At 46.3% G+C, this 15456-nt stretch overlaps 1 protein-coding gene and 1 long non-coding RNA gene across 5 annotated transcripts in view; one reads left to right on the top strand and one right to left on the bottom strand.

Moving 5' to 3' along the window:
- LOC121140532 overlaps window positions 1-3974 on the bottom strand; it is a 34149-nt gene extending 30175 nt beyond the window's left edge. For both annotated transcript variants that reach the window (XR_005877425.1, XR_005877426.1), the window contains exon 1: window positions 3793-3974. This is a non-coding gene — a long non-coding RNA (uncharacterized LOC121140532). The remainder of the gene's footprint in view (window positions 1-3792) is intronic.
- Slc23a2 (solute carrier family 23 member 2) overlaps window positions 3906-15456 on the top strand; it is a 92766-nt gene continuing 81215 nt past the window's right edge. For 2 of the 3 annotated variants that reach the window (XM_040746334.1, XM_040746337.1), the window contains exon 1: window positions 4056-4156. The gene's annotated coding sequence lies outside the window, so the exon portion shown is untranslated. Of the gene's footprint in view, window positions 3926-4055; window positions 4157-15456 lie in introns of those variants that run through there. The other variant, XM_040746336.1, reaches the window with a different exon arrangement.

The following is a 15456-nucleotide window of genomic DNA, read 5'->3' as shown; positions in this document are numbered from 1 at the left end:
TATGCAGTAACACCTTGTCTGAAAATAAATGGATAAAAAAATAATGAAGAAGTCATCTTGGGCAGCTTTCATGGAGCTGTGCTGCGCCAGGCTGCAGAGTGGAGCTCGGTGACAGAAAGCCAAGCTGAGTGTGTGAGCTCTTAGTCTCTGTCAAACACTTGCCCAGATTAGGTGAAGGGACTTGAGACCTTCTCCTACCACTCAATATGACCTCTTCAAGATTAAACATCTTGCCTGAATTTCCCTGAAGAGACAACTCAAAGTTGGAGTTACAGACTAAATGGAAGCTCAGAAAATAGAGGTTCAAATGTTTGCTTTTATATGAGCAAAGAATTTTTTAATAGGCGAACCCCTATAAAGTTAAGTAAAAATCTTGCCAAAATAATTTACTCTGAGGTTCAGGCTGTATTTTAGTGGTAAGCACTTGCCCAGCACGTACATCGACCTGGGTGCCATACCTTGCCTCCAGAAAGGAAAAGAATATACTTGTTATACTTAATTATTTTATTGTATTTTGAGTTTCATTAAAAAGCAAAACAGCCTGGTCTTCAAAGAGAGTTCCAAGACAGTCTCCAAACCTACAGAGAAACCCTGTCTTGAAAAATTGAAAAAACAAAACAAAGCAAAAACAAAAAGTATGGGAATTTGTTTTTGCTCCTTGATGCATGAAATACAAAATATTTTACTTTTTGACTTTTTCAAGAAAATGTTTGTTTTATATAAACTCCAGAGAAATCTTAGAAATCTTATTGAAAAGTGTGTATGAACAAGGTCTAGCCATAAGCTACAGTTTCTTCTCAAAAACTTATATCCCGTGAATGAGGGAAATTTCACTCAGATTAACCAGGTTATAAAACACTCTTGACAGATTCTGTAGAGTTGAGTTTAGGGAAGTTAATAAGGTTGGGCACAGTACCTTGTTTGTAATTCCTGTAATAAGAAAGGAAAACAAAAGAGAACAGAGGTAAAAGGAAAATGATCATGTCATTTTTGAATTAATGATGATGATAAAAATGCTTATATGTGACAATGACGTCGAATGCCTACATGTTGCTGCACTGAGTAAACATTTTGTATGCATGATTAAATCCAGTCCTCATTAGAGCTATGAAAGGCTGAAGTCAGGGTGGCCCTTGATATTAATTCCAGTCAGCCCCCAGTAAAATGTAGTACTTTTTCCAGGGGGAAAAATGTATGTGATTAAACATCTTGTGATTATAAAGTCAAGGGTCTTGAATGTTGTGCCCGAGACTAGATTCTGTTTCTTTTTGCTGGGTCATTATTTAGACAAAGGGGCCCCAAAGGATTCTCAGAAGGGATGTCAAATGGTCAGCTGTGTTTTGAGATGATAACAAAGATGGTTTTAGGAGGCAACTCTTTTTTTTTTTTTCTTGGTGTTTTTCAAGACAATGATTCTCTATGTAGCCCTGGCTGTCCTAGAGCTCTGTAGACCAGACTGGTCTTGAACTCAAAGATCAGCTAGCCTCTGCCTCCTAAGTGCTGGGATTATAGGCATCGGCAACCACCACCTGGCAGGAGGCAACTTGTAAGTCACAAGGTTGGAAAGTTAAGAACAAGTCATAGTCTGTGTCTTTACAAAACACTTCCCTTGCTCAAGCTGACTGCAGGTGTCTGAGTAGACATGGAATCAAACACAACTTCAGACTTTTTGGTGGCAAATGAGGACCCAGATAGAAAACACATTTGTGAAAGAATGAGGTACCTAGTAATAGAGATGGTTCGCCATCATCCCTCTGAATACAGGGGACTGACTGGTCCCAGGACCCCTCTTCCCAGGGTTAAAAGTCTCTGATACTCAAATTTTCATAGACAATGTCACACTCTTTTCATGTAACCTACAGAAACCTCTGTATACTATTTGTAATTCCGAATATAATGCAAATGCCACGTAAATAACTGTGTACTGTGTAGGGGATGATGAAGGGAGAAGTGTACATTTTATCATCCTGATGCTATCAAATCAGAAATCACTCCCAAGTTTTGATCTATCGTTGTTTGATTCTGTAGATGCAGACCCTGTGGGTCCAAACAGAATATTTATAGTTTCTGGAGAATATTTGGGAAGTTGGTGACCAATCAGAAATGTGTGTCTAGAAGTTCAGAAATGACTGGTCTGGAAAGGGAGGTAAGGGAAGAAGAGGGCTGTGAGGAGAGAGCAGGGGGATAGACAGGGGCGGGCATCAAGGGAATCAACATCTCTGGAGTTCCAAGCCTGAGCAATCCTTCCATCACTAACTTGGGTGAAGGTGAAGTGTAGGACAGTTAGAAAGGCCGAGTGGCTTTATCACATAAAAGCGTTTCCTGGAGGGGCTAGTCAATGGAATGTTACTGCGCCAGGGAAGAAGAAAAGGACTGTAAACAGGCAAAAGGATTTGGCACTTAGAAGGTCACAGATGACGTCTGAGAAAGCAGGAGACGGCTGGCGTTTACAGTGCTTGCTGAGTGTTGAGGTTGGGGAGGAGGAGAGGCTGAAGACTGGGGCGGGAGACACTGGAAGTAGATGGTGTTTTAGGATAGAGGAAAAAAACTGTGAATGGAGAGGGAGACAATGAGAAAGAAAAGAAAAGAAAACCCAAACAAATACTAATGAAATAGAAACCAGAAAAGGGATAAACTGAAATGATCAAGAACTCTTGGTTTCAGCTCTTCTATTTCCGAAGGTTCCACACTGTTTGCTGAGCAGAATACACAATACTATTATTTTTTTAGGGTAGTTGGAAACTCTGGTATAGAAGGAGTTGTGAGACAGTACGTGCATGTTTCTCTGGAACTGGTCACAGAAGCATCTCTTATTTTCTCTATCTCCAGTGACCATGAAGCATTTACTTGGTCTTCCAGGGTATACTGACTTCTACAATTCATCTTTTGCTGTTTAGTTTTTTTGAGTCAGGGGTCTTACTAAACAGACCAGGCTGACTTCAAATTCTTATTTTTCCTACCTCCACCTGCAAAATGCTGGGATTACAGGTGTGAACCACCTAGCCCCACTGGTTTTATTTTAGTGTGAGAAGATATAGAGAATTACTGATTCTCAAAGATGCGGTTCGTGAGCAGTAGCCTTCTTTATAAAATGCCAGTCCTTGCTGGTTATGGTGTGCCTCTGTTGATGAGTATGCAGCCAGTCCTCAGGACTGCCAAACACAAACAATTCAGTAATAAAGTCCGCTTTTGGTCATGTGAAGTCAGATGCAGTCCACCATTCTTTACCGCTCTTAGGAGCTGCTTTGGGATGTAAGGAATTTCTTGGTTAGTAAAACAAGATGGAAGACGGAAGAAAGAGCTAATTATTAGGGTTTTGTTTGTTTGTTTTGGTGTCGGTAAGGACGTGGTTTCTGCAGTGCCTCACAAGTTAGTATCTTCGACCTCCGCCCGCCTGCAGCATCACCTGGAAACTTACTGGAGATGCAAATTCTGAAGCCACACTTGAAATCCCCAGTTTCATCACCTCTGGGGGTGGTACCCAGCTAGTGAGTCTTAATGGCCCTCTGGGCAAGACTGTCCTGCCTAAGCATTATGGGTTTATTGACACGTGGTCTCTCCACTACACCCTAAGCGCGGATCCAGTAGGTATCCCCTGGGGGCATTTGAGAAATACAGAATCGAGGGCTGTCCCCCAAACCCGCTCGATCAGAACACACGCCCCGGAGAAATCAAGCCTGGTGTCTTCTCCCGCGTCAGCACGAGCAAGGAGGATCTCTTCCCCCAGTGGGTTCCGAAGCCTGACGGCCCAATTGGAAAAACCGTGAAATTGCTTTAAAGCACATTACTCACTGGGCCGGGTGCACTGCGACCCGCTCTCTGTCACCCGGCTGCTACTGCGGGGCTCGGGGTCCAGCAGGGTTGAAAAGAGGCTCTGGGGGAGAGGCCGGACGAGCGTCGAGCCTCCCAGGCCCGCCCCGAGCAGGTGTGTGGGGTAGGGTCTGCGGCTAAGCGCCCCGGGGCGCGCGGGCGGAGCCGGGGGGTCGGGCGGGGAGGGGCCGGCGCGCGGGGCGGGCAGCTGCGCCGCTCCCGCCCCCGGCCCGCCCCTCCGCGGCGCCATTTTGCAGGCGGCTGCCGCGGGGACCCGAGGCGGAGGCAGGCACTGCGGCGCGAGCGGTGCGATCGCCCGGACGCGAGCCCAGCGAGCTGCAGGCAGGTGAGAGCCGGGGCGCCGCGTCCCACACCCCACGCCCCACGCCGGGCCAGCGGCCGCACCTGCCGGCGGCCCCAGCTGCCCGCCGCGCCCACGAGGCCGGCCCGCGCGGCCCCCGCGCGCTGTCACCCACCCGCGGCGCGGCCTGCGCCCCCCACGCCGGCTCGCGCGGCCCGGTGGCCCCTGCTGTCGGGTCAGGCCGTGCGTTCCGGACGCTCACCGCTGCCCCGCCGGGTGCCCACGGGACGGCCGCCGTGGACACGGGGTGCTGCGCGGCTTACTGTGCGCCCCTCCCCAGGAGGTGCGCCCCGCATCCCAGCGCCCGGGGACTCAGGGTCAGTCCGAGGGGCGGGGGATGGTGGTGCGGTTTCCAGTCTGGCTTCCTTCCCTCTTTGCGGAGGCGACAGGGAGTAATTTTAGATGCCGCCGCTCCAACCTTGCGACCTTTCCCGCTGGCCTGTCCCCCCCAGGGGTCCCGAGTCTCCCTGTTGCCGCCACTCTGGACAGAGAAATTGACATTGGAGTGTGACAACTTGAAGGTGAATAATTATTCTCCATCGTTTGGCCGGAGATATCCTATTAGATGGGTAGCCTATAGGAACTCGGCCCTTTTTCAGGATGAGGGGCTTTTTTTAATCGGGTCTGGTGGGAAACTCCGGGTTGTCAGCGCTGAGGGCAAGTGCAGGGGGAAGAAAGTTACGTTGGGGGCTTCCTGGGGATGGAGCATTTGCAGTAGCTGTTAGTCTGATGTTTGCAGCGCAGGGAAGCGGGACGGGGAGGATGCTATCCCTTCTGACGTTTGGGTCCTCTGAAAGAAGGCGAGCAGGGATGTGTGAGGATCTGGGATCTGAATCCTGAGACAGCCAGGCTGGAGCTGTCATTAACTGGCCATGTGACTTCCCTCAGGCAGTTTCCTCCTAACTCTGGTAGGCTAAAACCAAGGTGGCTGGAACATTTCTGTGTTTTGTATTGGAGTGCTGTTGGGCTCAGGCCTCACCTGTTCCGGACGCCTATCTGTGTCTGCCTTTTATCTTAGTTTATGAAGTTGCTGGCCTTTTCCTTTAAGGCTTTTGACTCCGGTGAAGTTTGCATGAGGCCTTTTCCTCTTAGGGGGTCAGGATTCTGTACTGGGTTATAGTTGACCTTATCAGGACCATTTAGGAATGTAGAACTACTCTTTATACTTAACTCATCCAAAAATTAATAAACTGTGGGCGCTGGGGACTGTGCACCGTGTTAGCGCGCTCATGACACGTTTGGTAGTTCAAAGGAGACAGGCAGACATCATGGCATGAGGTAACTGCTTTCTAGACAGTGAACTGGTTCTTTCTTTTATACCAGGCCATTTCCACCCCACCCACTCCCGCCCAGTTTTCTTATTGTGGGAAGTAATTTTTGTAAGAAAGTAGGTGTTTTTCCGGGCGGTGGTGGAACATGCCTTTGATCCCAACACTCCAGAGGGAGAGGAAGGTGTATTTCTTAGTTGAAGGCCAGCCTGGTCTACAGAGCAAGTTCAGGACAGCCAGGGCAACACAGAAAAACCCTGCCTCAAAAAAACCAACCAGCCAACTAAACAACCAACTAACCAAATAAATAAGAAAGAAAGAAGGTGTTTGTAGTGGCAGGGGTTTTTGTTTTTTTCTTTTTGTTTTTGTCCTGTCTGACCTGAAACTTGTTCCAGACTGGCCTCAAACTCACCGTTAGCTAAGTCCCAGATTAAAGTTGTGTCCCTTCCCCCTCGTTCCAGATAGTTGTCTGGTATTTAGTTTTCTTGAGTGGCACATTACCCTGAGATTAAACCTCTACTGAGAAACGATTGATCTGGATGTGGTGGTGAAAATGTGGTCTTAGCAACTCAGTCCAGCTGGTGGGGGGGAAGCTCACAAGTCCCGAGCACAAAGCAACACAACGAATTTATTTATTTATTTTGAGGCAAGGCCTGACTATGTAGCCTTGAAATCACAGAGATCCACCGCATTCTGCTGGGACTGAAGGTGTGCGTGTATCACCTTGTCCAGCAAGAAAGTTAAAAAAGACAAAAAACCCAAAAACTTACAGAAGTGTTTGATTATAGAGGGCTGAAGAGATGACTCAGCAGTTAAGAGCACTGGCTGCTTTTTTCCCCCTCAGGATCTGGGCTTAATTTCCAGCACCCAAACAGTGTCTCACCATCATCGTTAAACTCCAGTCCCAGGGGATGAAATGCCCTCTGTTGGCCTCTGTGGTGTGAACATTGCACACTCTTGGAAACCGTGCACACACTCAGGGAAACAACATACACACATTAAAGAAAAGCACTTGAACCAATGTGACTAAGTGTGATCTGATCAAGGAGGACACCAATGGACATACCGAAGAGCATGGGGAAAAGCCCCGAGGCCTCAGCCCTGCACACGAGGCCTCAGCCCTGCACACGGGGCCTCAGCCCTGCACAGAGCTACAGGCAACTGAGGAGAGCTGGAGACAGCAGAGGTTCCTCAGGGAAGAGCACACCTTTGGTTGTCCAGTGCCAAATAATCAGCCCTGAAAACACACAAGTAACTGGACAGGTTGTATGTAGGAATATATACACATATGCATGCAATACAATTATTGAGAAAAGAGGCGGTATAATAGGAGAGAAAGGAAGGGTACTGGGAGGGTTTGGAGGGAAGAGAGGGAATGGAGAAATGTAATTATGATCTCAAATAAAATGGAAAAATATTTGATTAGAGCGTTGTGGATGCTTTAGGTAGTTTTTGTGCCACACTGCATGCCTCATCTGTATAGAGTCTAGTAGACCTAACATTTTAGAAGTAAGCTTTTTGTTCCATGGTTGTCGGCTGTTGTCATACTCTTATTCCGTGCTCCTAAAGAAACCTGAGCTCCATCTGGGGTTCTGGATTTGATCCCACTGATAGTTTAAGGACTTTTCTCATTTTGGGTAAGAAAACTAAGTCGTCACCAGTAATTTGTCTTTGTATGGCACTTTGAGCCTATAAATGTAAGCTTTGAAAACCTTATTTCAAGCTGGGCGTTGGTGGCGCACGCCTTTAATCCCAGCACTCGGGAGGCAGAGGCAGAGGCAGGTGGATCTCTGTGAGTTCGAGGTCAGCCTGGTCTACAGAGCGAGTTCCAGGACAGCCTCCAAAACAATACAGAGAAACCCTGTCTCAAAAACAAAACAAAACAAAAAAACCAAACCAAACCAAACAAAAAAACCTTATTTCATTTACCCTCGTACTTTTTAAGACTTCACTGAGTCTTTGGTTCCTTGTTGATTTTTTTCACCCTGCTGCCCCTCCAGTTCTCTGCTCTGAAGGTGTGTTGGGGGTGTTTTCGTGCTATTTAATTCTGACATTCGTGTTCCTAGTTAAGCCTGCATTGCTGCCTCTGGGTTTAAAGGAGCTCTTTGTGCACTCTCTGGCATTGCCATTTTCTTCCTGGCTTTGCTATTTCTATCTTGTCCCAGGTTCTAAGTTGCTGGCTGTTTCCTATTAAAGTCTGCTTTCAGCTCGTATCTTTCACTACTTGACGCCGAGTCTTGCTGTGCTGTCCAGACTGGCCTCAGAGCCCCGAGCTCACAGCTGCCTAAATTTCCCTTTACCTGATCACCAGCAGGGCCTTTCAGCCGTCAACTTCATACTTTGAGTGTCCACTCTTTTTCAGGGCAGTATTCTTACGGTCAGCTGCTGCAGGGAGAGTGTCCTTTCCAAATGGACAGTTTCGTGGCACTTGGTTTTCTGAGTGCGGCTCTCTTTAGTGCAGGAGGCAGAGAGTAGGGTTTCTAAGGAATCTTAGAAGGCCTGGAGAGCCCGGCAGTGTGGACAAGGGGCTTGAGTTAGTCTGCTCACACTGCTGTCACAAAATGCCTCAGTGGTTTATTTCTCACAGTTCTGGAGTCGAGGGAGTCCAAAGCCAAGGTTCTGGCTATCAGTTCTGGTGAGAGCATTCACTCTGGCACACAGGAGTCATTTTCCCATTGACTGCTCACTCACGTGGCCTTTTCTCAATGTCCTCTCTCTCTTCTTCCCACTCCAGTGCTAAGAATTGAACCCAGGGCCTTGTACATGCTGTACCACCCTTTCTCTTCTATATCTTACTAGCTAAGACCTCATGAAACCTAATTGTCTCCTAAAAGCTTTTTCTCTGAATTTGAGCACATTGTAGAGGTTAATTTCACCATATATGGATTGGTTGGGAGAATGAAACAGTTTAATCCATAGCATAGTACAGATAGGTTTATGTTTTCATGCCTGGGTTTGAACCCATGGCGTTGGCATGTTAAGCAAGTATTCTTTTTTTTTTTTTTTTTTTTTTTTTTTTTTTTTGGTTTTTTCGAGACAGGGTTTCTCTGCATTGTTTTGGAGGCTGTCCTGGAACTAGCTCTTGTAGACCAGGGTGGCCTCGAACTCACAGAGATCCGCCTGCCTCTGCCTCCCGAGTGCTGGGATTAAAGGCGTGCGCCACCAACGCCCGGCTAAGCAAGTGTTCTAATACAGAGCTACACCCTTAGCCCTGGTTCCACTTGCAGCAAGGACACTAGCCATTGCTGTTTGAGAATGGGTATGGTTAGGACAGGCCTCAGGTGGTGGGGAGGTCAAACCAGGGTGATTGAAGAGTAATAGATTCCGAGGTAGGGCTAGAGAGACAAGAATCAAGGAGCAGGGAGGGAGGAGGAGTGTCATGGAGGAAGATGGACAAGAGGCTTTAGGCCTGGCACCTGCATGGAAAGTGACTATCAGGTGAGGTGCCTGAGGTTCAGGGTGACGAAGCTGTGGTGCCAACCTGTCAACCCAAGTCTAGAAGTAAAGCCGGCAGAATTTCCTCCTGCCTGGAAACGCCAATCTTCCTGGGTTCTTCTTAGCACCTTTAACTTAATGCTCTCCCTCTTAGTCCAGGCAGTCTCTAGCCCTCTTGGGAAGTTAACTCCATGAAGGAGAGGAGCTTTTTCTAGTGCCTGGTTAGGGAAGCTTCCTTCACTCGTAGGCTCTTGTAAGGCATCTGATGTGTAGATTTCTGTCTAGTTATCCAGGCATCTCATTAAGGACCTGGTGACACTCTTCACCAGGGAGATGACCATTTCCTCTTTGTGTGTGTGTGTGTGTGTGTGTGTGTGTGTGTGTGTGTGTGTGTTTGCCCCTGCCATCTTATCTGTCTGTCTATACACATGTATGAACTAGAGGACAACCTTGAGTTCTGTTCCTTAGGTACTGCCAACATTTATTTTATTATTATTATTATTTTTTTTTATATTTTTGGTTTTTCGAGACAGGGTTTCTCTGTGGCTTTGGAGGCTGTCCTGGAACTAGCTCTTGTAGACCAGGCTGGTCTTGAACTCACAGAGATCCACCTGCCTCTGTCTCCTGAGTGCTAGAATTAAAGGCATGCACCACCACCGCCTGGCTTGATTATTTTTATTTTTGAGGTGGTATTTATTTTTATTTTATGTGTATAGGTGCTTTGCCTGCATGTGTATCTGCACAGGCAGTGTTCTTGGAGACCGGAAGAGGGTGTCAGGCCCCCTGGGAGGTGATTGTGAGTTGCCATGTGGTTGCAGGGGATTGAGTCTAGGTCCTCTGGAAGAGCAGTCTGTTCTCTTAACCACCGAGCCATCTTCCCATAAAGTGTGTTTTGGCTGCTGATGGTGGGACAGAAGTGTGTTTATTTCCTGGGGTCGGGGGTGGTGGGTACTGTTTGCAGCCAGTGTTACCTCCCAAGGGACTGCTGGCCACTTCTGTGCTTAGAGACATCTCTGCCCTTGGAGCTAGGGGTTAGGAGCCATGTGAGTGCTGAGAATTGAACCTTAGTCTTCTGTAAGAGCAACCAGTACTCTTAACTACTTTGTCACTTCTCCAACCACTGTGTATTTTTTTATTGAGGCAAGGTCCTCTCACAGGCCTGAAACTGGCCTGGTAGGCTAGGTTTACTTGCCACCCTGCCTCAGGAATTCACTGTAGCAACTGCTGTCTCCCTAGCCTCGCCACTTTTTAATATGTGTGTGAATCTTAGTTGAGCCCTCCCATTTTTGCAGTTGAAAGTGAATACAGCTAAATAAGATTCACTTCTGTGTAGGAACCTGTCTGAGCACTAACAGGGACCCTAGAAGGGTGAGGCGGCAGCTAGCCCATGAAGTGGTCGGTGGAATCATCAGTGCTGATAGGTGTAGATGATATGCTGGGCACTTGAGGTCAGGGTTGCTAGTGTGACAACCGACAGGGCGATTCTGCTCTGTGTTTGTCCATATCTCTAAGGTAACTACCTACTGGGCTTGAATTCTGAGATGGCCCTTGAAATTCTGGACACTTAAAGATAGGACTTCATTTCCAGATCTTGTTCCTGGTGGTGTGAAGAGGGCAGAGAACCAGTAGCCACTGGTGCTGGGTGTTGTGCCCAGCTTAGTTGTGTCGTCCCAGTGCTGTGGGTTAACTGTGCCCATCTTACTATGGGGGATAATGAGGTTTGTTCATGGTCATAGTGCCACTGAGTAGCAGAGTCAGTCGAGTCTGGTGGCAAACTCAAATTAGGACATAATCCTCTTGTGCTGTTTGGTCTAGGATGCTCATCAAGAACTTGAATGAAGGTGGGGTTTGACTGCAGGGGTGGGAACAGCACTTATGAACAAAGGGGAAAGGCAAAGAAGGACCATAGAGGAAGCACACACTAGCAGTGGAGAGCAGCTAAAAGCCCGATGGATGAAATTGTAAGGTCCTTTGACAGCATCTGGGTGGAAAGCCACCAGACGACTAGAGTGATTAGGTGACTTACTTAGATGTACATTCTAAGCTGGGTAGGTGCTGCACACCTTTAATGCACAGCTTTAATCCCAGCACTCTCAGAGACAGGCAGATCTCTGTGAGTTTGAGGCCAGCCTGGTCTTCAGAGTGAGTTTCAGGGCAGCCAGGACACAGAGAAACACTGTCTCAACGTGCCCCCCCCCAAAAAAAAAAGAAAAGAAAAAAGAGCATAGACATACTACATTCTAGAAAACTGCAGGGTGGATGGATGGATTGGGAGGCGGCTGTAGACCTCCTTTTGCCCCTTTATGTCTGGGGTTCTACTGTTGTCTGTTATGGACCCCAGGCTATGGGGTCCTTTTGTTAATGTAGGAATTATCCATGTGCTCCACATCCACCTCAGCATGGTTTTTTGTTGTTGTTTTAAACTGACTTCTCTTTGCTCAAATAAATAAACACATGATTTATTGACTTAATTAAAATTGACTGAGTTAGCTGGGCTGTGGTGGCGCTCGCCTTTAATCCCAGCACTCAGGAGGCAGAGGCAGGCAGATATCTGTGAGTTCAGACCAGCCTGATCTACAGAGCTAGTTCCAGGACAGCCTCCAAAGCTACACAGAGCAAAAATTGACTAAGTGTTTCCAATCTGGACAACATTTCATTTGCATATGGCTCTAGGACAACTCTCTCTACCATGCTTTGGGCTTGAAAGCACAGTTTCCTTTTTGCATTTGATAGTAAATGCAGTGTTTCAGACATTCTACAAGAGTTGGATTTCAGCCTCATTTGGTTGTTTCCTGCAGTGCTGTCCCAAATCCCATGCTGCTCCAAAAGTGTATCATCTGGCTGGGGTTGGCCACAACCTTTTCCCAGTCTAACAAGGTAGGTTTCATACTTTGGTGTCTTATTCAGAAGGTCAGGGTGAGGCCTGGGAATGTGCATTTCTAGCAAGTTCCTAGGCAATTAGCATGCTGGTTCTGAAGTTGCAACACAGACATGCTTTACTCTAGACCAGAGGTTCTCAACCGGTGGATCATGACCCCTTTGGGGATTGGTGTCAGATATCCTGCATATCAAATATTTACATTACAATTCATACCAGTAGCAAATTCACAGTTATGAAGTCACAATGAAAATAATGTTATGGTTGGGGTCACCACAACATGAGGAACTGTATTAAAGGATTGCAGCATAGAAAGGTTGAGAATCACTGCTGTAGACCGTGTAACCTGAAAGCCTAAAGTTTTTCCTGTCTGACCCTTTGTAAGGAAAGGTTTGCCGACTCCACTTCATGGAAGGTGTCATCAGTGCTGACAAAATCTCTGAGTTCATATGTTTCTTTTTATCTTTAACTTTTATGATATTGCTTTACAGTATACAGTATATTCCACAAATGTGTGATGTGGGGAGTGTGAGTGTGCCCAGGTCTCTGAGACTATGACATTTTCTTCAAGTCTTGTTTTATCTAAAAACCACTAACCATTTTCTAGTCTCTCCCTACTAGTGTTTTACTTGGTCCTCCTTAGTCTCTGCACTTAGAGTTGTATTTGTTCTTTTCCTCCACTCTGCTTGAGAAATAGCATCTGCATTTTTGTCCTAAAGTTGTAGATTCTTTCATTTTAATTTAAAATCTTTCTATAGTTTCTCTGCACCCAAGATCTCATAAATATTAACTCATATTTTCTCTTGGTTTTTGAAGTTAGTAATTAGATATTTGAATTGGAGGGTAGTATGAAGTTTGCTTGTTTTTCCCATCATGTTCATGAATTCACCTTAATTTACCCAAATTACCCACTGTTCTAAGTCCTTGGACCTGCCATGGGATGTTCCTTTTATTGTTTATTTGTTTTTTTCAAGACAGGGTTTCTCTGTGTAACAGCCCTAGCTGTCCTGGAACTCACTCTGTAGGCCAGGCTGGCCTTGAACTCACAGAGATCCACCTGCCTCTGCCTCCCAAGTGCTGGGATTACCACCACCTCCTGGAGACCTCTTTTTTGAAAAGGGGTCTTATGTAGCCTGGGTAGCCTATATTGCCTAGGACCTTTGACATCTGAGTCTCCTGCCTCTTGATTGTGCTAGGACTACAGGCATGGGCCACTATACACAGCGTTTTATTTTTTTATTATTTTATTATCTTTTAAACATTTACCAACTGAGCTACATCCTTGGCTTCAGGTGTTTGTCTGTGTCTCTTTCTTTTTGGGACAGGGTCTCTCTTTGTAGCTCTGACTGTCCTGGAACTCACTATGTAGACCAGGCTGGCCTCAAACTCACAGAGATGCACCTACCTACCTCTGCCTCCTAAGTGCTGGGTCTAAAAGCATGTACCACCATGCCTGGCCTCAAGTGTTTTCTTTTTTCTCTCTCTCTTACCTCCTTCCCTCCCTCCCTCCCTCCCTGCCCCTCTCTCTTTCCCTCCCTCCCTCCTATCCTCCTTTTTTGCTCTTGAAATCAAGTGTTTTACAATTTAGGATTTCAAAACAGTTTAAATGTAAACACATATTAGTTTGAAGAGTCTTGTCTGTGTGTGTGTGTGTTGCTAGGTATTGAACCCAGGATTGTGTGAATACTAAGTATTCTACTATTAAGCCCATTCTCTAAAGCATCTTTATAATGCTGCCTTGTTCTTCCCATGAAGAGAACAAACATAGATCCTTTACTTTTTTTTAATGACAAGGTCAATAGATTACTGTTTATTGTCTTTTATTTAAGGTTTTTAAAAATTAATTTTATGTGTATGGTATTTTTCCTGTATGTGTGTCTGTGTATCACATGCATGCAGTACCTGTGGAGGCCAGAAGAGGGTGTCAGATTCCCCTCTAGTGCTCTTAACCACTGAATCATCTCCCTAGGCTTATATTTAAAAAATACTTCTGCTGGGAAGGATGGCTGCACCTGTAATCCCATAACTTGGGAGGCTGAGGCTTAGGCCAGTCTGTGATCTATGGTTCAAAGCTTGAATTACACAGGTCTTACCTCAAACAGAACAGAACAAGTGCTTCAGAGTCTCTGCTGTTAAGCTCTACCCCCACCCCTGCCAACCCTAGACAAAGTGGAGGAGGGCTTTTACAGTCTTTTACAAGAACATGTTGTGGTGAGTCAGTTCTTATTACCTACCATATGGGTTTGAGAGCTCAGCTCACGTGACTTAACTCGCTGAGCCATCGTCCCAGCCCAGTGTTTCTTGGGATCCTGGTAGGACCTATCCTGGTCAGTGTGGTAGTTCTCCAGCAAGTTCACCTTCCCTGCTGGGTTGAGGATGACTACATTTCTTGCCAGGAGGAATTAGATGAGTTATATTTCTCTTCGGGTCCATCCCAGGGGCTTTCCGGCTTTTAGCCCATGCCACTGTGTAGCTGCTTGCTGCCCTTTTGTGTCAGAGTCTTTGACACTGTTCTCTTCCTCAGAGTTTTATGGGATTTTGTCTCCTCTGTGTGCAGATAGACTGCATATTTATGCAGCACCCGGCTCCCACTCTTTTCCTCTTCTCAGCTAGGCTGCCCACCTTGTTCTTGAGGCTCTCTGTGTCTGTCGTCTCTGAAACCCTTGTGAGTTCCTGGGATGCCCATGTGGCCTGGTTTCTACCTGGTTTCTAGTCAGCATGTCCTCCCTTTCCGGAGCACCATCTCTAGGTTCACTGAAGACCACGTTGCAGGGCTGGGCGTTGATGAGTGGAAAGCTCTTCCAGGCCCTTTGCTTTGCTTCTGGGAGGTGGACTGGGCAGGGAGTCTGTGTTAGAATATTTATTACTCACGGCCATCAAAGACAGGTTGACTAGTTGCTCAGTACTGATTTAGGTTGATGTACTGAATGCCTTCAACTCTTTAAAATTTCTTTTCACGTTTGAAATCTCACACTTTTCTTTTGGTGTCCATCAACTCCTAAAATACATTTTCCAGATTTCATTTTGTCTGACCCACTTTTTTCCAACAGGATAGCTGTATCACGTGTATCTGGTGATGCACAGGTTGTCGTGTCCACTCGAGGGAAAGGCTGCTCTCTACCCTGTTATTTCTGGGTTCTGTTATAACCCATCAATCTGTATGTATGTCCTCATGCCAATATTGTGTGTCCTTATTCCACCCTGTCTGAATTACACAGCATTCTGTTCAGTCTTGAAACTGGGAAAAAAGCAGGCCTCTGGTTTTGTTCTTTTGCTATTCTTGGGCCTGTTTTGTGTGTGTGTGTGTGTGTGTGTGTGTGTGTGTGTGTGTGTGTGTGTGTGTGTATTTCAGGATTAGTCTGTCAGCTTTTGCCAAAAAGGCAGATGGGAGTTTGATAGTGATTGCATGGAACTGGTAGATCGATTTAGTAGTTGTACCAAGAATTACTTTTTAAAAAATTAAAGTTGAAAAACTGTTGACCCTCAGTCATTGCTTTTATCCTCCTCCCCCACCACCATCACCATTATGGGTCATTCGTTATCTATTAAAAAACTGGTGCTTGAAATCAGTGGTCCCCATCTTAAAGCGAACTGAAGTCACCTGAGGAATCTGGAGAAACCATGTATGCTGGGTCTCACCCCGGAATCTGAGATGCACTTTCATCATTCAGAAAGGGAGTGTTGGAATTTTAAAGATTTTCCAG

The sequence above is a fragment of the Mesocricetus auratus genome, unplaced genomic scaffold (assembly GCF_017639785.1).
Source record: "Mesocricetus auratus isolate SY011 unplaced genomic scaffold, BCM_Maur_2.0 Super-Scaffold_100004, whole genome shotgun sequence".
NCBI classification, from domain to species: domain Eukaryota; kingdom Metazoa; phylum Chordata; class Mammalia; order Rodentia; family Cricetidae; genus Mesocricetus; species Mesocricetus auratus.
This window is presented reverse-complemented; position numbering and strand designations above follow the sequence as displayed.